The following is a 21,591-nucleotide window of genomic DNA, read 5'->3' as shown; positions in this document are numbered from 1 at the left end:
CCAATAACATTATATTCCATGTACATAAAAGAGTTATCTATGCTGATGCTCTATTTCCCTTTATAACAGATCCTGAATTCTCATTTGAAATGAAATTTGATCTTACACAAAATTGCTTGCAGATATCTGCCTGAAAAGTTAAATGGATGAAATGTGACATCCTCCCATTCAATGGTTCTTGAACTTTGACTCACTCCCACTAAGTAAAATCCTGCTGGGATACAACATTTATAGTTGCGTGTGTCCTTTCATGTAAAAAAACAAACCCAGGAGGTGGAAATGCAAAACATATTCTAAAACCTACTCTTAAACAACAGAGCTTAAAATGCCCCTTAGAATTGGGACTGTTCCCAGGATTTAGCAGTGGGCACTTGGTGATGGAACTTGCTATTTGTAGAATTCTGTGTCTAGCCTTTCTAGATTAAGCTATTAAGTTGGTCTCCCTTGAAAATAGGGTATAACACCGATCCAGAGTGAGAGAGTCTGTTAAAAATACCATGAGTGAGGTTACACACCCCACCCCTTTCTACCTTAAAATACAGTTAAGGGTAAATAATTTAAGAAAAAATACAACCCAGACAAACTGGAGACGAGATGAAACTTCCCCAGGTGCAGAGGATGAAATAGTCAAGAAAACAGCAGAGCAGGCAAGTAAAATGTCACCTGAGAGCTATATCAAAACTCACCAGACATCTGTGAAATAGTGTACCTGAGTAGTGCAAGGTTTCAACAGAGCATATTCACTTTAGTTCACTTGAAGAAATAATTTCTTCATCTCTATAGGGTGGCACAGTGTTTGTGAGTGTCACCTAGGTTATCCAGAGCTAGAGGGGAATGGCCATGTTTTTAGTTCCCACGCCAAGAACTTCACAATCTTCAGCAAAACAAAAGTCCAAAGAATCTTGCAGACAGTAACATACTCTAGTCCCTGAGCTAATAGGTGACTGTCTCCCTGGTTTTCAGCAAGATAGGAAATCTGTAGCTTGAATTCAAAATAAGGGTACTGGAATTCAGCCTTCATGGCACACAGATTTCTTGGTTCTGCATTGGTCAGTGGTTGAGCCCACAGGGCTGTCTCCATATTTATAACTTCCTTGTGCTGATTGGCTCAGCTGTCAAATGGTGAATATATGGAACTTGTAAAAGTGCTTGCCTGTAATGAAAACTTTCTGTACTATTGAGCATGGCTAGTAACTACTACTCCCCTTCTCTAGATGTCTGTGCGCCCTTGTTGCTAAACTGGCCTGCTCATTCTCTACATGTCTCCAGACAGACAACTCCCAGGTCTGCTTCCCACTGTTTCTCTCCCTTCATTTGGGCTTAAAAACATATTAAAAAATCAAATGCAGCAGTATAAGCTTGAGAGTTACATTTTCTGGGGCACTCATGGAATAGGTAGCTCTAATGAAGAGTGAAGTTCTAAGAGAAGGGTTCCTCTTCATTACATTAGGCCTGAGACAGGCTTTCTAGTTTATCACTTTTCCACGCCTCTAGCAAGCATCCTAAAAGAATAATCGGACACTCAGCAGTAACTTTAGAGCTAATGTTAGCGCATGGGACATTTCTACAATCTCTTGTCAAAGGGGAGACCATGGCAAATTTACATCGTTGGTGTAGGAAGAGGAATGAGGAGGAAATCCCCTCTGGAAGGTAGTGGAACATCTCGTGTATCTATGGCAATAAGTGTCTCTTATTGCTGTCTTAGAGTAGGAGCTCCCAAAGGCAGATGTCTAACAGTACAAGCCTGTCTCTAATTTTACAGTCCCTGTGAAGCCCTCCCTTAAAGATCCATTGTCAGAGAAAGATCCATTGTCACAGACCTTGGCTCAAACATGAAGTAGCCTATAGTAGGGGACTTCTAATGTTGTAGGTATTTTTGTTATGCTTATTACCCCATGGTGGCCAATGTGAGCATAGCTATTTACCATTAGAAGCCCTAGGTGGTGTGAGCTTGCTGCACATAGCATGTGAGGAATTTTTCCTAAGATGGAGGCTGCTTAGTTGTCTGGGTCAGTGTTTTTCAACCTTTCTGATACCAGGGACTGGCTTGCTGCCTTCCTAAACTGTCAGGGAGATCTCAGGGTCTGGTGCCAATCCATGGATTGACCATTGAGAAACACTGGTCTATGTAAATCAGTCTGGAGACCTCCCTTTTTAGTTCTAATCTGTTTCCGGGTCTTCATATGCTACAAGGCTCCCCTTTCATGACAAGGGAATCTGTCTGTTCTGGTGAATAGTGCTAGAAATGTGGTGGCATAGTGGAGGGATTAGGGTAGAAGGACTCCTCCATGTGACAATCTAGCAGACAAGAGATGAAGGAAAATCACTGAGGAGAGGAATTAAGGCCTATTTAAAAGGCATTCTACGGATTTACATTTGAGTGCAAAAATATTAGTTTAATCCACCTGACAAATCAGACAAAACTCTGGATAAAAAATTCAGAAGTGATTGTCTCATTACTCTTTAGCACTTTACTCCCCAGTTCATTAAAGTAAATACTCTTTATTCCCTGTCCATTTGAACCTATTGGGAAGCATTTCAGAATGTTTCCTACAACTGCAGCATTTACATCGCAGTACTAGACTTGAATAAAAGTTTGTTTGTGTTTTTTTTTTTTTAAGTCTAAGAAACACAAAGCAAATCCAGGCTTTCGGTTGGCTGAAGAATGGAGTTTTGATGGCTGAAAAAGTAAGCAATTAAAAATTATCTAAGGAGGTGTGTAGATGAAGTTTAGATTACTTAGATTGTAAACTGTTTCAGGTTTGGTACGTGTTTGTACAGCCCATCACGCAATGGGGTCTTGGTTAGATCTGGTTGGAAAAAATCCAGTGAACATTTTTTGTTGGAATTTGCTAATTTGTTGAACTCAAAACACTTTGGGGAGTGGGTTTGATTTTGATGAAGTTCCTCAGAAACCAGGCAGTATTCTGAAACCTGTCTGATTTCCTGCCAATCTGCCTACTCTGCATTCCACTGGCAGGCTGTGGGAGGGCTCTAACTTCCAGGAACAGAGCTGGGAACTCCTGGCTTCCAGAGTCTGTGGCTCGGGGAGCAGCCCAGCTGGCAAACTGTCTCTGAGCTGGGGGCCCTGGGACCTTCCCTTCCACAAAGAATTTCAAAAGTTTTGGTTTCATTCTGAATTGGAAAGAAGTCCTCCGTGAAATGGAGTCATCTTTCTCTGCACAGCTCTAGTCCTAGTCTAAGCTGGTGCTACTGCAATATGAACGTTAATGGCTATCAATGGTGAAGTAGTGAAGTTTGTTGTGCTTGTAATTCAATTTATTTTTATTTTTCTCTATAAAGAGGTTTCATGTTACTTATCCTTGCTGGAATTGTTGAACCTCCTAGTGTGAAAATAGTGAACAATATTTGCTCCATGAACACAGAAGTTTCCAAGTGTTCCCACAAAACTGCCTAAGTATAAAATACTAATCTTAGTCATCTCAAAACACCTGATGTAATTCTCCAAGTGGCTTAGAAATAATCAAAAACTTTTTGATTCTTATTAATTTTCACCTTCAGAATTATTGGTTCTTAATATATTTTTGGTACTTTTTTTAACTGCTCAAACATTGACAAAAAGCTAAAAAGTTACTTAACATATGTTGTTTCAAACACTCGAAATTGCCAGGAATCATCCAATATCTAGCCAAATTATTTGCACAGTTTGTTGAACTGGAAAAAATATATGCAGCTGACACACAATTAAGGAGCTTCGGTGTGCCCCTGATCTTGGGAGATTCTCATTTGAAACCCATGAGCTAATAAAACTACCACATGTGTTGGCTAGTAAAATGCATCTTGTTGCTATGGTCCTTGCTTTTGGAAATTTTACTCTTCTGCCTAATGTTAAAGCATGATACTTTATGTTGTAAACATGGTAAGAAGAACTGGAAACTTCCTTGCTGAGAGATGATATAGCTGTGGGGCCTACATTAGCAAAATATGCCTTAAGTTCTCTAGCACTCATATGTTTATAAAATCTAGTGTAACAGAGAGAGACAAAGTAGTAAAGCAAACGTTGCTGCATGTTAGCCATGTTACAAAGGTAGTTTTTAATTATAAATACCATTACGACTTTTTAGAGAAATCAAGATTTTAAACTCCAATAAATTCTTTGAATGATGCAATCCATAGTGATTTGGATAGCCTGTCAAAATCTTACTACTAGTCTGGGAAGAAAAAAAACAATACTGCCAGGGGTTATTTGAGGGCACAGCCTTATTCTGGTGGAGTGCAAAAGGACTATACACTTTGCAATTATGAGTAGGCAGGGTAGCCAGAATCTTTGACTCCTCCACTGTTAATGCTCAGTGGAATCGTTATATCATTATCCTTCACTAGTGGGAGTTATTTACTGCAGTGCAAAATAGCTGTGTGGTGTACTACCAAATCAAAATGGCAGTATTTTCCACCCTCTTTGCGTTCACTTTGCACTGATGTAAATGATGTGCAATATGATATATAAAAGGTGCAAGTTTACAGTTAATTGGGGCCACAGAGCACATAATGGTGCTAGATAACTCCTGTAAGGTCAGATAAGTGTATCCATGGCATTAGCCCACCTTCTGTACTAGCTGGCTGTCCTCGGCATGAGGAGCATGTAGTGACCACTCTAAAAGGTTGTAGATGTTGGTACACCTATGTGTTTTCTACATGATTTCCAGAGAGGGGCAAGTAATGTGGTCTGGTGGCTACAGCACAGATTCTTCCTCAGGAGATGTTGGCTCTACTCCCCTTGTGGATTTGACTTTGAGCAAGTCATGCAACTTCTCTTTGATTCAGTCTCTCTGTTTGTAACACTTTGGGATAGTTGTGATACTTATCCTCTATATGAAATACTGTTTGGCCTGTAGATAGAAAGTGCTACATAAGAGCTAAGTATTCTTGTTTAATTATTGTCTGCCTTTGCCCACTACACTCATAACTGGGATGTAAAATTCACAATCTAGTATAAATTAAATGGGAGTATATATGTGGAGGAGATGGCAGTGACATTTAATATATATAACAATGAGGGCACCTCAGGAAACTAAAGGCATACAGCTAGGTAAAATCCTTGGTTATGGCTTTTGTTATGGACTGAAGCCAGGTTCCCTGAGGACTGCCAATCTTTTGGTGTCTTTGTGGGTCAAGTTGCAGCAAGTTTGGACCAAATTGTAAGCAAGCCTGGGCTGGATTTTGATCAAACATTTGGGCAACTTATGGTTTTAGGCAGGACTTATTCAAAACTTGGTTTTGATCTGAAACCAGGCAGAATTAGTGGTTTTGGCTGAGTTTCATTTGCAATTTTATATCCATCTGAATGTACTAACTTGATTCTGAAACTCAGGGGCATAAACCCAAGTGGAGAAAAACTGAGCGGGAGTGTGTATGAACCAAAACTTCCAGCTGACTTTGACTATTTCTGCTAAGGATAGAATGAGCAGAGTAGTTTTGTACCATCCTACACTATAAAATCACCATGTCCAGGGACTGATAACACCACACTTGTCTCATGACAAGGTTATAATATGGTCTAGTGTTGCACAGTAGATAAGACCCAACTATGTTCTAGAATTGTATTATTGCCTGAGTCTAAACCCCTGCACGCATGGGGAACTTTGCTGTTTTTTAAATAATCCTCCATACATGTAGAGCAATTTGTAGTATCAGGCGTTAGACTCTGCAGCATCGTAGCCTGGCTCAGAAACAGAAGTAAAACAAGGCAAAGGACAATGATTTGGAACAAATATTTTTATTAAATAAACATTTGTTTCCTGCTTTATTTCACAAATTGTCTGTGAATAAGTTGTTTGCTGTGTTGGACCCAGGATATTAGAGAGACAAATGGGGTGAAAGAATAAGCTGTGGCTAAGCTTGAAAGCTTGTCTTTTACCAAGAGAAGTTGGTCCAATTAAAGATATTACCTCACCCACCTTGCCTCTGCAAACAAGCTGTCATTTTCTCAAATGGATTCATTATTCAGAGCTATGTACTAAGAAAGTTCTGCAAATAATTTTTGATCTGTAGCTTGTACTCGATGAGTCTGTTATGAGTGTCTGATGATCAAAAGTTTGAGAAGATTTTAAATTAGATACAGATGAACATAGCATGTTTTCGTTTCCTTATTGGATGAGAGTAACTCTTAAAATCAGTTAGGGTTTCAGATACAGATGCATTTGATTACAAATTCTTAATTTGCTTTCTATTAATATTCTGTGTAACATACTTCAGATTTGCTGTATGGGGAAAATATTCCTGCTTTGGTTGTCTTCATATCTCTGTTGGATTTTGACAAAATATGGAGGCCCCAGAAGGGGCTGGCCGCTGTAAAGTGGTCTGGAAGGAGGGCCTGGTCACTCCTATGGCAGGGGTAGGCCAAACACTGGGGAAACTGAAGCAAAGTAGACGCAGCCAGAGGCCATGTTGGTGCAGCAGTTTTGCTACACCTATTTTCAAAAGTGACTTAAGCACTTACAAGGACAAGTCCCATTGAATTTCAATAAAACTTAAGCTTCTGGGGTCAGATTTTTAAAATATTTAGGCTCCTAAGACTACAGATAGACATAAATATTAAGATTGTGATTTCCTTCACAGGGAGTAATGCTGTAATTTACAAATCCCTGCATTAGTGGAGATTAATTTGGTTCATTACTGATACTTCTACCCAACTATCTTCCCCTCCCCCCTTAGAAGTTTTGGCTTCACTTCTGCCCTTAATTATGCTTTAACCAAGGTTGCAAACGTTTCACTGAGACAGAATTCAAATCTCTTGCATTGGTTAGGGACCACTTCTTGGTTTCACACACCCACACCCACTGTCTTTATACAGACACAGATGCTTTTGATGTAAAACCTAATCTGAGACACTGTCAATTAAGCCTAGCAGTGACATTGAGTTTCCAGCTTCTAGATTATGCCTTGCAAAATCATTTCCACTGTGGAAAGCAGAAGTTCTGTTTCACATATAATGTGAGCTGCTGGAAAGTGTAGGAGGTTTATGCTTCAGGGTGTGCTGGGTCTCGAGGGGGATTTCCTGGGAACATCCTTATTAAATTTATATAACTTTGTGATGAGATTTGCCTCACTAAGCATCAGTTGCCTACACTTTTGGCACTCGACATTGGAAGTCAGGCTTTCAGCAGCTTACAGTGTCTTCAGTACTTTTCTTCAGTATGCAATTTTTAAAACTATTCTGTGGAGGTAATAATGGTGCCTATTCTTGTTGTAGAAGCTGAGGGCATGTTGGATCTTTTGAGGTAGCCTCTAAACAAATCATCAAATCAATACTAAGTTATAAAAAAGTCCTTATTTCCCTTTTTATCAAAATAGGCCAATCTGGGGAATTACAGACCAGTCATCTCCACTTCTGTACCAGGAAAGATAATGGAGCAAATAATTAAGCAATCAATTTGCAAACATCTAGAAGATAATAAGGTGATAAGAAACAGTCAGAATGGATTTGTCAAGAACAAATCGTGTCAAACCAACCTGATAACTTTCTTTGACAGGCCTTGTGGATAGTGGGGAAGTTGTAGACATGTTATATCTTGACTTTAGTAAAGCTTTTGATACTGTCTTGCATGACATTTTCCTAAACAAACTAGGGAAATGCATAGATGGAGTTACTATAAGGTGGGTGCAAAACTGCTTGGAACCATTCTCAGAGAGTAGTTATCAGTGGGTCAGTCATGCTGGAAGGACATAATGAGTGGGGTCCTGCAGGGATTGGTTCTGGGTCCGGTTCTGTTCAATATATTTGTCAATGATTTAGATAATGGCATAGAGAGTACACTTATAAAGTTTGCAGATGAAACCAAGCTGGAAGGGGTTGCATGTGCTTTGGAAGATAGGATTAAAATTCAAAATAATCTGGAGAAATGGTCAGAAGTAAATAAGATTAAATTCAAGAGGGACAAATGCAAAGTACTCCATTTAGGAAGGAATAACCAGTTGCATGTATACAAAATGAGAAATGACTGTCTAGGAAGAAGTACTGTGGAAAGGGATCTGGGGGTCATAGTGGACCACAAGCTAAATATGAGTCAATAGTGTAATGCTGTCACCAAAAAAAGCAAGCATTATTCTGGGATGTATTAGCAGGAATGTTGTAAGCAGGAGACAAGAAGTAATTCTTCCGCACTACTCTGCGCTGATTAGGCATCAACTTGAATATTGTGTCCAGTTCTGGGCACCACATTTCAGGAAGGATGTGGACAAATTGGAGAAAATCCAGAGAAGAATGACAAAAATGATTAAAGATCTAGAAAACATGACATATGAGGGGAGATTGAAAAAACTGGGCTTGTTTAGTCTGGAAAAGAGAAGAGTGAGGGGACACATGATAACCATTTTCAACTATGTAAAAGGTTGTTTACCAAGGAGGAGGGAGAAAAATTGTTTTTCTTAACCTCTGAGGATAGGCCAAGATGCAAATGGGCTTAAATTGCAGCAAGGACGGTTTAGGTGGGACATTGGGAAAAATGTCCTAACTATCGGGGTGGTTAAGCACTGGAATAAATTGGCTAGGGAGATTGTGGGATCACCATCATTGGAGATTTTTACGAGCAGGTTAGACAAACACACCTGTCAAGGATGGTCTAGATAATACTTTGTCCTGCTATGAGTGCAGGGGACTGGACTAGAGTTCTCAAGGTCCCTTTCAGTCCTATGATTCTATGATTCTCTCTGATTTTGAGGGGTGTCCTCTCTGGAGAAAACAGAGAGGAAAAAAACATGGGGTATTAAAGAGCAGCTTATCTGGATTCTTAGGCAATCTGCTCTAATATTATCTCCTTGTCAATTGGGTTGACAAAATTGGATCAGGCCCCAAAGCATACTGAAAGGCATAAGAAAAATTCCATGGGCTTTGATCAGCCTAATACAATGGCTGAAGGATTGCATAACTGAGGGGATTTGGTGTGGAATGTGGGACTTTTCACGTGTTTGGCGACTACCTATATCCTCACATGAGCTTCTTTTAGAAGCATACATAAAATTACATGGTAGTGTCTGCCCTGGTTCCTAGTAGGCTTCCATTTTGAAAACCACCACTTCTGTAGTCTAACTGTAATGTTTGTAGGCAAGCCTCTTCTTGGAGGCCAAGAAGTGAAGAGACAAAATGACTTAGGGCTTGTCTACACTTACATCAATCACTGATCCCCAAGTATCTGTGGTTGATTTAGCAGGTCTTCACTAGACCCGCTAAATTGACCGCAGCTTGCTGTCCCATTGACTCCTGTACTCCACCGAATTGAGAAGAGTCGGGGGAGTTGATGGGAGAGAGTCTCTTGTCGACATTGCATAGTGTGGACCCCGTAGTAAGTAGATCTAAGCTATGTCGATTTGAGTTGCACTATTCACGTGACTCAAATTGTGTAGCGTAGCTTAAATTTCACCTGTAGTGTAGACAAGGCCTTAGCTACTCCCTCATCTTTACTGGTAGCCCTTCCAGGAAGTGATGAAGCATACTGTCATGGCAGTGCAAGGAAGCCACTGGCTGTATTGTACCATCTGTTTGGTGGAAAAAATTAAAAAAAAATTTGGTAAGGATGACTCTTCCAGAGCACTCTATTAATTAAAATACTGTGGGCAACTGCAAACTATCTTAATTTCATTATAGAGCAATTTAATAGCAGAGTCAGATTTCTGAGAAAGCCCCACCCCATACTGAATTTTGTGCTATAAGAACATAAGAACTGCCATACTGGGTCAGACCAAAGGTCCATCCAGCCCAGTATCCTGTCTGCTGACAGTGGCCAATGCCAGGTGCCCCAGAGGGAGTGAACCTAATAGATAATGATCAAGTGATCTCTCTCCTGCCATCCATCTCCACCCTCTCTGACAAACCGAGGCTAGGGACACCATTCCTTACCCATCCTGGCTAATAGCCATTAATGGACTTAACCTCCATGAATTTATCTAGTTCTCTTTTAAACCCTGTTATAGTCCTAGCCATATGCTTGGGTAACCTTTGGGGCGGGGTCTAGAGTTCACTTCATTGCCCTTCTTCAGTGCCTAAAAAAACCCCAACTCCAATAGAAAGTAGGCAGAGACTGAACTCTGGGTCTCCAAGGATTTTCAGCAACGACTGAACAGGGTCAACCTCAAGTCCCAAAAGGGACTAAAGAAATGAATGTAATTTAAATAACTTTATAAAATCTTATGATAAAGAAACAATTAATTTTTATAGCATAACATGGATATTTTATAATCCAGACATCTTCACAGTTATACATAAATAAAGAAAACAGATTAAAATCTGTTGCGTCCCCACAGAAACACAGTGAGAAGAAACTGAGAGTTCCCAAAAGCTTAGGTTTAGTTCACCTAAGTCTCAGTCTTTGATCCCCAAATCTATACAGTCTGCTGAGTCTAAAACAACATCTTCCCTCCACTTGCTTGTAGGAATCTTCAGCTGGAATCCATGCAGACTCTTCCTCTGCTGAAATCACTGCTAGCCAGTCAGCTACTGATTAACCAACCAATCAGTTAAGTGTATAGATTTAAAGAAAATCCTGTTACAAGAAAATACAAAACTGAGAACAGCAAAATATAAATGACACTTTCCCCATTACTACATTTAAATAAAAGTTGGTGAATCCAACTAGTTGAGACAATTTAACTAGAAGAGTTTGACTAAAATCAAAACAACATGCAAAGCATGCAATTAAAATAGAAGTTATTTTCCCTCCCAATTTCCCCTTGCTATAATTAGCATTGCCTATGCTTCCCTGTTTGAGGGTTAACAATATCACTGGCCTGCTGCAAAATGCTTCAGAGTTAAGGACAACTGCCTGCTTTCCCAATGCACACAGGACACATGGCCCTTTGTAAAGCAGCTGCCCTGACCACTTGCCCTCCTGGAGTCTGACCCCAGCAACAGGAAACCTGTTGGATCATCCTCAAAACTACCACACCCAATTCCAGAAGCTTCTGGATGTGGAGTACTAAATCTGCCTAGCAACAATGACCCAGATACAACTCACTCTTACCTTCCTCTCCCTCACCTTATGGGTCTCTTAAAGAGATATCTCCCTATTGGGCACATGGGTCACACTTGTATCCAAAGTTTCCACCTGTCTCTGTCTGAAGGAGTGAAATTAGTATTGCCTTCACTATGGGCACGGGAGAAAAGCTCATAACATAAATGTTATGGAAGGACTAATGATCTCCTCTTAATCTTCTCAAGGCTATCCTGAGCCTTTGCCCTGACACACACACACTGTCCCATTGAAATCAATGGCACTACAAGTGAGGACCGTGTGAGTCCTTCATAGCAACTCTTGTCTGCTAGTCTTGCTGATTGATTTATAAAATGGTGGAAGGATTGTAATACACTTCTGAGGTGATAGTGGAAGATGAAACTATGTGGGGTGTAGTTTTATTTTTCTTCTTTTTGGCCAATGTTTTTAGAAGTTTTCAACCTCTGACATTGTCCCATCTATGTGACGATGTTCAGTCCAGATATTGTAGCCTCACTATACTTGAGCTTTGAGTTCAGCTTGGGATTTTGCCCAATGGACAATAACATTTAACAAGTCTGACATAGTTTGGATTCCTGTTTCTAATTTTTTTAGACACTCCAGCTTTCTCAGCATTCTTGTCAAGATGTTTTGCAGGATAAAAGGGAAATGATTAAAGTAATAAAACTGACAAATTTTATTCCAATTTTTAGTAAACTTTTAATGAACTCTGATTCATGGAAAGGTTTTTATAAGTTATTTGTGGAAAAGGGGACTTTAGGTTATGCTTTAGGTTAATTATTTAACTTGCTCTTTGAGATGCCTCATCTGAGACTTTCTTGTTCATGGTGGTGTTCCAACAATCAGATACATTGGGCAACACACAAGGAGTTAAAACAATTTTATGTTGTGTGTTCTGGATATAAAGATTCTGATGTCAACATTCATGCATTCCTATTTCTATAAAAAAAAGAGTACTTTTCTACTTTTACTCTGTATGTGTATCTCCCCACTGTATTTTCCACCGAATGCATCCAGTGAAGTGAGCTGTAGCTCACGAAAGCTTATGCTCAAATAAATTTGTTAGTCTCTAAGGTGCCACAAGTACTCCTTTTCTTTTTGCGAATACAGACTAACACGGCTGCTACTCTGAAACCTATTTCTATAAAGAGGTACTTCACCTGTTTCTCTCATCTTCCATTGGTTTCCTTTCTCATTTCCAAGAAACATATTTTATTCGAGTGGACCACTAATTCCCGCCTAACACGATTATTTTGCCTAGCTAAATTTTTGGACCCTCTTAATAAAATGGAAATAAATCTTGGCAGTAAACAAGGCAGATCTTGAATTAGTTGTATGGGTCCATTTTTACACTCCTTTTAAAAGACTAAAGAAATATTTCCAATGAGTTTAAAGAGAGATTAGGACTTTTGATACAAATATAATTTTATGATGTGACTGGGAATAGAAAGTAAAATGCAACATAAATGTCTTGCTATCAAACCTAAGTAGCTTTGTTTTTATTCTTCTTCTTGGTATTTTCTCTCTTTCCCTTATGATGGAGTATGACTTGTCTGCACTTATGCAGTTCAGTTGACTCTGGCTTTGGTTTGTTTATTTAGTTATGTGGTTCTAAGTCCAAAGTGGATGTAAAATATTATTCAGATGGTTAGTTTGTTTAGCTCAAATTATTTTAAAATGGATCATGGGCAATGTTTCATGTTTGGTGTAATATTTGGTAATTACAACCAAAATAGCACATCAATACTGTGCCTTATTCTCTGACATGCTGAGTATACTTAACTCCCAATGAGCCAAGGCTAGTGTTAATAAAGTAATAGGGTTTATGACTAATTCTCCATTCATGGGGAATTTGTGTGAATGTTTTCTTTTGTTCTAATGCAGATGATTTCACAACAATCCATCTGCTTTAAATTTCAGAAAGTGAAAGGTAGTGGAAACTACAGAGATTCACCTGGCTTCAGTTTGAATCCATAACTCAACCTCAGTTTGTTCAAAGGTAGGGCAAATTTTCTGAGAACTTGAGCAAAGATCATCCAAGCCTTTCCATTTACCTGGGTGAGATTTTTTTATTCAAAATGAAACTAGGTGGCTGCTTGCAGAATTGAAACTTTACCCTGATGTAACTGATTCTTGGGAAGGCGTGAAAAGAGGAGAAACTGAAGTCTTTGCTTATTTGTTACCCAATGAAGTAGTAGTACCGATACTTATCGCTTGCTATGATAGATCACAAATGTTATAAAATGAAGAGCCATATGGTAAATTTGCTTTGTTCCTCATTTTGCCTTCTAATGAAGCTTTCTGAGCCTCTCTCTAACACGGGAAAAAAAGAAATGGGCAGATAGTCAGACCTCAGATGACATTTGAAGAGTATGTATGTGTGTCTGATGCGGGGAGTGCACTTATGTTGGTGGGCCCCATGAAGACTTCAGAGGTAGCCACTTAGGCCTAGATCCTCAAAGGTATTTAGGTGCTGAAATACCTCCGAGGATCTGGGCCCAAGTCGCTTTCTGAAGATGTGGTACAGGGGGAAAAAATCTGAACAAGCCCAGATGGCCTATTTTAAAATAATCTTAACAGAGTTTGAGAGAGAGAGAAAAGACCAGAGTATAGGAAGCAGCCATCAAAATGAGAGAGAGATGGTTATAATTGTGCAGACACTTGTTATGGGCGAAGTGCTTTCTACTTTGAGTGGTCCTATTGATTTTATTGCAACTACTCCTGGAGGTAAACACTACTTCCTTGTGGGAAGGTGTTCTCAGGATCAGGCGCTTTGTATATACTCAAAATAATAACTGCAGATTTTCATTGTTTTATCATTTTATTAGTATTGTTTAGCAAAATGAACTAGGCTTTTGCAGGTTTTTCCTTTTATTTGAAAACAAACTGAAATATATCACACATCTAGAGGGGCCTAAACAAATGCACATGTTCCACACACAAAACAAAACTACACGTGATATTGCTGTCTGACCCAAATAATGCAAATTAAGTTGTAATATGATATTTCATCTTTAATATGTAGACTTTGTCATAGGTGCCAACTCCGTGGGTGCTCCGGGGCTGGAGCACCCAGGGGGAAAAATTGGTGGGTGCTCTGCACCCACCAGCAGCTCCCTGCCCTGCCTCCCCGCCCCAGCTCACTTGCACCTCTGCTCCGCCTCCTCCGCGAGCGTGCCACATGCCTGCTTTTTCCCTCTCTCCTAGCACTTGCTGCCGCTAAACAGCTGTTTTGTGTGGCAAGCGCTGGGAGTGAGGGGGAGGAGGAGGAACCCAGTGCGGTCTGGGGAGGAGGCGGGGCTGCGGTGGGGATTTGGGGAGGGGTCCAATGGGGCAGGGAGGGGGCGGAGTTGGGGAGGGACTTTGGGGGAAGGGGTTGGAATGGAGGCGGGGCCAAGGGTGAGGGGGGGCGCAAGCACCCACTGGCGCCATGAGAAGTTGGCACCTGTGGACTTTGGGTTCATTATTTCATTTTGTTTTTAAGCTGGAGTCCAACTTGCAATTGTTTTGTCTGAAGTAATAAGAGCTCAGATTTTGAAAAATTGGAATCTCAAGCTGGGCTCCGAGAATCATATTTTGGCACTAGGCAGTACTTATTATTATTTTTTTTAATGGGATCTGCTGACTGCTGCTCAGCACTTCTAATAAACCAGCCCTTTTTTTGATGTGAAAATATGGATATAGGAACCTAACCTTAAATTCCAATTTTTGAAAATCTTGGCCCAAAATTTTGGAAAAGAAATTGGTGTCCTGCAGAGAGCAAAGCTATTTGACCAAACACAAGACCATGGTCCCAAAGGAGGTTTAGGGACAGGTACATATAGGCTCATCTGTAATCTCTCCAATCAAATTAAGTCAATTTAAGACTTTCTCAAGGCATCTGTACGTGAAACTGACATTTTCCAAACTTGTCATATATTTTTCTGTCAAAGGCAGCTTTTTAAGAAGCAATAATCATTTCTATTGTGCCAACAAATCAGGACATTTATTTTCACCAGGATGTGAAGACTAAATGAAATATTTATGTGAACAAGTGTTTGTCTCCACTATATCAGCTCCTTTTGCCACTTCCCTTTACATTGTTGACTAGTTAAAAAGTCAATCTTTGCTGAAAAGATACCATACCGTTATCACAGATATTTCATGTTTTATGTATAGAGGAAAAATGTTTTATTTTAGCTACAATTGTTTGCCAGTGCTGATGTATTAATGGCAACCACTGAATTTAGAGGGGCATGGACTATAGTTTGCATTGGGCTGCAGCCAGGAAATTGAAGGGAAAATTAAGGCTCAGGTCTTCAAAGATATTTAGGTGGCTAACTCCCATTCATACCTTTGGGCCAAAGTCTCACTTTGTGAATGACTTATTTTGTGCACTCACATAATGTATCACATTTAAGGGAACAACTGTGAACTCTTCTGCAGGTGATGGGGAATTTAGAATGTTGTAAGTAGAGTGGAGGAGACGGGGAGGAAAGATGTAGCATTCCTGTGGACTGTACTGGATTTAATTAACTAGAAATCTTACTGCATTTTAGATGTGTTTTAGACTTCGTCTACTGCCGTGATTGATACCGGCCTAGAAGGTCAGAGTGCAACAAACTGCAGTCAATGCTATTTAACTTTAATGTCTCTCACAGCCGTTTGCAAGGATCAGCTTTCCTTATCCCCTTTATAGAAGAGTAGTAATCATTCTGTTGGTCTTACCACATGATAGCTGAAAGGAAAGCCATTGTTTACAGATAACTTTGTGGGAAAGGATCTAGAGATTACCTTCAATGCTCCTAGTATAAAAGCAATCAGAATGGTCATTTTCTATAAACAAGAAATCATTATTTGAAACATTATAGGCCACAAATCCTTTCCTAAAAATGCACATTTGAAATTTTTTCCCCAGTGTTACATATTTGACTTCATCATGACTGAACATGTGATTTCTGAAATAAATACTATATCACACTGTGGTATTTTTTTGAATTAGGAAATGTTAATTATTTTACAGCAAATCATTGGGTTTTATGTGCCAATATTAGCACTGGTTACATCATTTTTGCCATGATGCAGAGTGGTAAACAACATAATTCTATGATTAAAATGAAAGGAAACATGCTATCTTTAGATACTCATTTGGTACAAAATGAATCTGATCCTAATAAGCTTTGGTAAATGACAGTGATGTGAATGTTGAGCTATTCTAGGTAAATGCCATGTTGCGAACACCACCTGCCAATGTGTTTAACGTCTAAATAGCCTAGATACTTTCCACTTCTGATACCTAACATGTCAGACATCCTCCACTTCTGATCTTAACTAGTTACAAGGATATTTCTAACAACAAGCTCGATTGTATTATCCAGTTATAGTAGAGGCTGAACCTTTTGGAAGATGGAATAGATCTAATCTATTAACAATTAAAACAGAAGCAGATTCCAAAAGGACAGCTCTTCTCTTGAGTCTCCACGTGTCAGTCTCTATCACAGCCCGAATTTTGAAACATGACCAGTAATTTTTGGGGCCCAACTTCAGAAAATTTAGAGGAGAATCAAGGAGCAAGCCCAGGTGAGAGAGTAGGACCTGGGATTCTCTCCTAAGTAGAGAAGTCTGTCAGGAGGTCAGGAGAAAGATGAAGCAACAGGCACCACTGGTAAGCCTATGTAAGGGGACTGTTGCCCCCTTACTAACATTCAGTGGGGGTGTTTTGGTTGGCTAGCTCCCAGTACTAAAAGGGGAAGGGTCTATGGGAAACCAGGACCCTGAGACTGATAGTCCCCAGGAACAATGGGGAGAGGCCAATGCTCCTGGTCAGCCTGAATGACAGGGTGAGCAGGCTAATCGGAGAGTCAGGAGGCCAGGGAGGTCCTGTCCTCTGTGTGAGCTGGATTTGCCTGGGTCAGACAGAGTGGGGCTGAGCTAAGGAGAAAGCAGGGGCCCAAGCTGAGCTGGGGAGCAGAACCGTGCCAGATCCAGAGGGACCAGAAAAGCAGCCCAGAGAGAGCAGATCCTGTCCTGGGAGCAAAGCTGCAGCCCCAAAGGTAGAGGCATAGCTCAGAGAGAGCAGACTTGCCCTGGGAGCAGAGCTGCAGCAACAAGAGCCAGAGGGGCCAGAAAAGCAGCCCAGAAAGCAGGTCAGTGCTGGGAGCAGAGTCACAGAAGCAGCCTGCAGAGCAGACCTGTCCTGGGAGCAGAGCTGTAGCAACCAGAGGCAGAGGGGCCAAAGAAGCAGTCCAGGGAGCTGGAGGCAGAGCAACAGAGACAGGGTGGTGGAGCTGGGGCTGGAGAAGTCCGGAGCTGGGTGTGGTGAGCAACTGGGGAGAGTGAGGGGAACCCTGGGCAGCAGGCCCAGCACAGGGAGACACTTCAGCCAAGAGACTCTGCAGGCCAGGCTTGGATCATAACCCCGACAGGGCGGGGCGACACTGGGAAGAAGGGTCCTACCACTTAGAGCCTGAGAGCGGGTGTCTAACCCCTATCCCTACAGCACAGCCAGGGCCTGAGAAGAAGGCCTTGGACTTACAAGGAACAGACTGTGAACTGCCCAGACATTCCAGAGACACTGTTTGTGATGTTTCCTGCCACAGAGCGGGTTGATGTGTTTCCTTTAACCTTTCCTATTTGTCCTTATTCTTTTTAAAATTAATTGTTGATTAAATAACTTGCATTTGCTTTAACTTGTATGTAATGGTTAGGGGGCCAGAGAAGTACCCAGTGCAGAGAGAGTACCCTGGAATGGAGACACCCTAGCCCCTGTCCTAAGTGACCACAGCAGGATTGGGGGTCGAGCCCCCCCAGGAATCCTGGGCCCAGCCTTGTTGGGGTTATGAGGACTCTGCCAGACAGGAGAGTGGAAGGGGAGTCCTCAAGGGCAGGGAGGCCACTGGGTAAAGGAAGTGGGAGCGAGGACTCAGATCCTTTTGCTAGCCCACTTCACCGGGGTAGTGCAGAAGCCAGGAAAGTTCCCCACAATAGCGGGATTATTCCCCTGCTTACACCTGGATAAAAGGGCAGGAACTGGACTTCCAGGGGAGAGCCCTGGGAAGCATTGTAAGTGGGAAAAGAGTAAGGGAAACTAGAGAGAGAGATGAATGGTCAAGCCCCAGGAGGGTGGAAGTGGGTTTAAGTTTATACTTTGATGTTGGGATTTTGTTGAGGGTGGGCCCTGAAAGAAGGTCTAACCTAGAAAGGTTGAGAGGCTGAGTTGGGAGAAGTCCAGGAGGACAGTTGCAAAGAGTTGGACAGAGCAGTCTTTGGTGCGCAGCGGGGCTAAGGAGGGCTCCCTGCTCGCCCTGGCCCTACACCGCTCCCGGAAGCGGCCGGCACCATGTCCCTGGGGAAGGGCGGGGGGCAAGAGGGCTCCGTGCGCTGCCCTCACCTGTGGGTACCTCCCCCGAAGCTGCCAGTGGCTGTTCCCGGCCAATGGCAGCTTCAGGAGAGGTACCTGCAGATGAGGGCAGAGCGCGGAACCCTCTTGCCCCCCGCCCTTCCCCAGGGGCCACAGGGACATGGTGCTGGCCGCTTCCGGGAGTGGCGTGGGGTCAGGGCAGGCAGGGAGCCTGCCTTAGCCCTGTGGTGCCACAGGATTGGTAATCCTGCGGGCTGGATCCGGCCTGTGGGCCATAGTTTGCCCACCCATGGTCTAGAATGTGGGAGACCCAGGTACCACTGTGGTCTTTTGTCTGACTTTGGGAAAGTCACATAGCCCCTCTGTGTCTCAGTTCATCATCTGTAAAAGGGGGCTAATATTTCCCTACTTGTCAGAGGAGTTATGAGACTAAAAAAAATTGAAGACAGATGTGCTGAGATACTGACATTGCTATATAAGAGCTAAATATTGTATGTTAAAGAAAAGTGCATTACATATGATTGTTTTATTGTAAGTTGCCGTGAAGCAGGAGATGGAATTTTATTGAGTTAGATTAGAAGTAAGGTAATCTTACATTATGAACAGAATTAATTGGCCTTTTACAGTTTGTATGGCAACTTCCCCCTTGTGTGTGTGTGTGTGTAATATTTTCTTACTACATGTTCCATTCTATGCATCCGAAGAAGTGGGCTGTAGCCCATGAAAGCTTATGCTCTAATAAATTTGTTAGTCTCTAAGGTGCCACAAGTACTCCTTTTCTTTTTGAGAATGGTGAGAGATGACTGAATTCAAGTGCTAGACATGCAATCAACTGCAATTACATCATCCATACAAGTAAATTTAGTACACTTCCTCACTTAATTTTATGCTGAGTCATTTTCTTTTGTGGTTATTTGATGACTAATCTGATTCTGGATGTGGGTGAAAACATCTACATGCTGCAAACATATATTGTCTTTTTTGTTTATGGGCTAATTTGCTAATATTTGCTAATTTGCTAATATGTTTAATATTAATTGTGGTAATGGGTGAGTTAGGTTATGTAAGTGAATATTCTGCACATCATAGTTTTGTAAAGTCTGAATTTTTTATCAATTTCTTCAATTTGTATCTCAATGTATAGCATCACTGGAAGTGCAGGGTGATTCCTTGAGGTTAAGGCATAACATACAAAACACTAAATAATATACCTTTCATTACTCTGTTACAACTGAAACAGCTATAACCTGCTTTTTTAATACTACAAATTGGTTAGCGTTGCAATACCAAATACCTACTGTTATCCTCGTAAGAGATTATTTTAAAAATATACTGAATATCCAGGCTGGGAGAAGATTGACAATGTTGTGTCCCCAAACATAGTAACATCTAACCATGATTTTTATGGTGCAGCTGAATTCCGGTAACTACAGAATTAGAGAGCAGCCCTTTCTTTGTGCGTGCGTGTGTGTGTGGATAATATAATATAAAAGACATGACAGCACCAATTCCTTGTCTAGAAGGCACAGCTGACACAATGTAGGATATACTTCTCCACTGCCTTTCACCCTAAGCAGTCTCTCACACCTCTGCAAAGTGAGTGTCAAATACTACCAAATCAGAATTTTCTGCTCCGCCACACCACTGCATTTTACATGCTCTTTGCACAAACATAAATAACTATACACAAGAGGCAAGGCAGTGTTATATTGGATTAATTCTTAACTTCCTTCACCTAAACTCTGCATGTTTTCTTCTCAAGAGGTACTATAAAACTAAAGTGTAGAGATAGGAGACAGAAGAAAGTTTGTGGGTTTTTTTTTTAAGGGTAATAGAATCTTTAGAGGACATGGAATACATATTTTAACAACTTTTTTGAAACCGAAAATGGGGGGGTGTTATTTTCCCTATGTGGGAAATGACACAGAAAGCAAAATATGCAAACATTACAATGCATCTTTAGCACATTATAATAGAATCTATGAACATAGGGCTAGCTCTGCCATCAAAAGAGTTAACTCCAACTGATTTCAGTGGGAGTTCTTGATTGCATAACTGAAGGTAAAATTGGGTCAAATATTTTTTTTCCTATTAATGGCTTCGCAGAGGGAAAGGCACAATAAAATTTATATTTAGTCTTCAAATAAACTGAACTATGGTACAACAGGGAATTTATTGGAAAATATTTCTAAGTGTTCAGGGAAATCCTAACCCATCCATATGGTGAATATATGTGTACACTGGGTTAGAGATGGTGTTTCCACTATCCTGCCATATAAGGCTGTTGTATTAAAATATATTTTTCTGTTTATTGCATTTATTTTTTACAAAGAAGTCCAAAACTCTTAATGTATTGGCTCAACTAAATGATTATCATCAGCTCCTATAGTAGCAAAATAGGAGAGCAGAATTCACCGGAGCTGGGTTCATAAGTGCAAAAGGGCAGGAACTGGACTTCCAGGGGAGAGCCCTGGGAAGCATTGTAAGTGGGAATAGAGTAAGGGAAACTAGAGAGAGAGATGAATGGTCAAGCCCCAGGAGGGTGGAAGTAGGTTTAAGTTATTTTGTTGAGGGTGGGCCCTGAAAGAAGGTCTAACCTACAGAGATTGAGAGGCTGAGTTGGGAGAAGTCCAGGAGGACAGTTGCAAAGAGTTGGACAGAGCAGTCCTTGGTGCGCAGTGGGGCTAAGGAGGGCTCCCTGCTCACCCTGGCCCCACACCGCTCCCAGAAGTGGCCAGCACCATGTCCCTGGGGAAGGGCGGGGGGCAAGAGGGACCCTTCGAGATTTAATTTTAAGTTATTGGGGAAAAAGAACTGGATGCAGAAGAGGTCAGTTTGCTGATACGTGGAAAAGTGGCAGAAAAAACAAAAGCAAAAGAAGTCTCTTGAATATGGAGGAATTTTTAACCAGTGGACAGTATTCTTATTTAAGCTGCCAGTGTAAAGGCACTCTGTAAGCTTTCCCCATTAAAAATAAATAGAATTATCAGTTTATATCTAATTTCTGATCTGCAGCAACCTTATTATTCTAGTCTTCAGCTGGTTAGTCATACAGATGTCATGTGATACAAACAGATGTGCATTGGGATCTTGAATGAAGGCATTGACGCCTTCCAATGTTACCACTGGGGTGGTACCTCACTACTACCTGCCCTTGCATGTTTGTGCCTACTGTGGCCCAGCTCCCTGAAACCAATAGCCTGTAGCAACACAAGCATTGCCTTCCAGTCCTCTGCAGACCTCATTTCTCTATGCATGTTAGCGATAGGCATGCACCAACCCCCA

At 41.2% G+C, this 21,591-nt stretch overlaps 1 long non-coding RNA gene across 6 annotated transcripts in view; it reads left to right on the top strand.

Moving 5' to 3' along the window:
• LOC122459258 overlaps nucleotides 1-21,591 on the top strand; it is a 49,671-nt gene that overhangs the window by 10,030 nt on the left and 18,050 nt on the right. For 4 of the 6 annotated variants that reach the window (XR_006279806.1, XR_006279809.1, XR_006279808.1 and 1 more), the window contains one exon: nucleotides 2,622-2,688. The exons of the other annotated variants lie outside the window; for them this stretch is intronic. This is a non-coding gene — a long non-coding RNA (uncharacterized LOC122459258). The remainder of the gene's footprint in view (nucleotides 1-2,621; nucleotides 2,689-21,591) is intronic. 6 annotated transcript variants of the gene reach the window in all.

This window comes from Dermochelys coriacea, chromosome 3 (genome assembly GCF_009764565.3).
Source record: "Dermochelys coriacea isolate rDerCor1 chromosome 3, rDerCor1.pri.v4, whole genome shotgun sequence".
In the NCBI taxonomy this organism is placed as follows: domain Eukaryota; kingdom Metazoa; phylum Chordata; order Testudines; family Dermochelyidae; genus Dermochelys; species Dermochelys coriacea.
The sequence above is the reverse complement of the archived record's forward strand: the minus strand, read 5'-3'. Positions and strand labels throughout refer to the sequence as shown.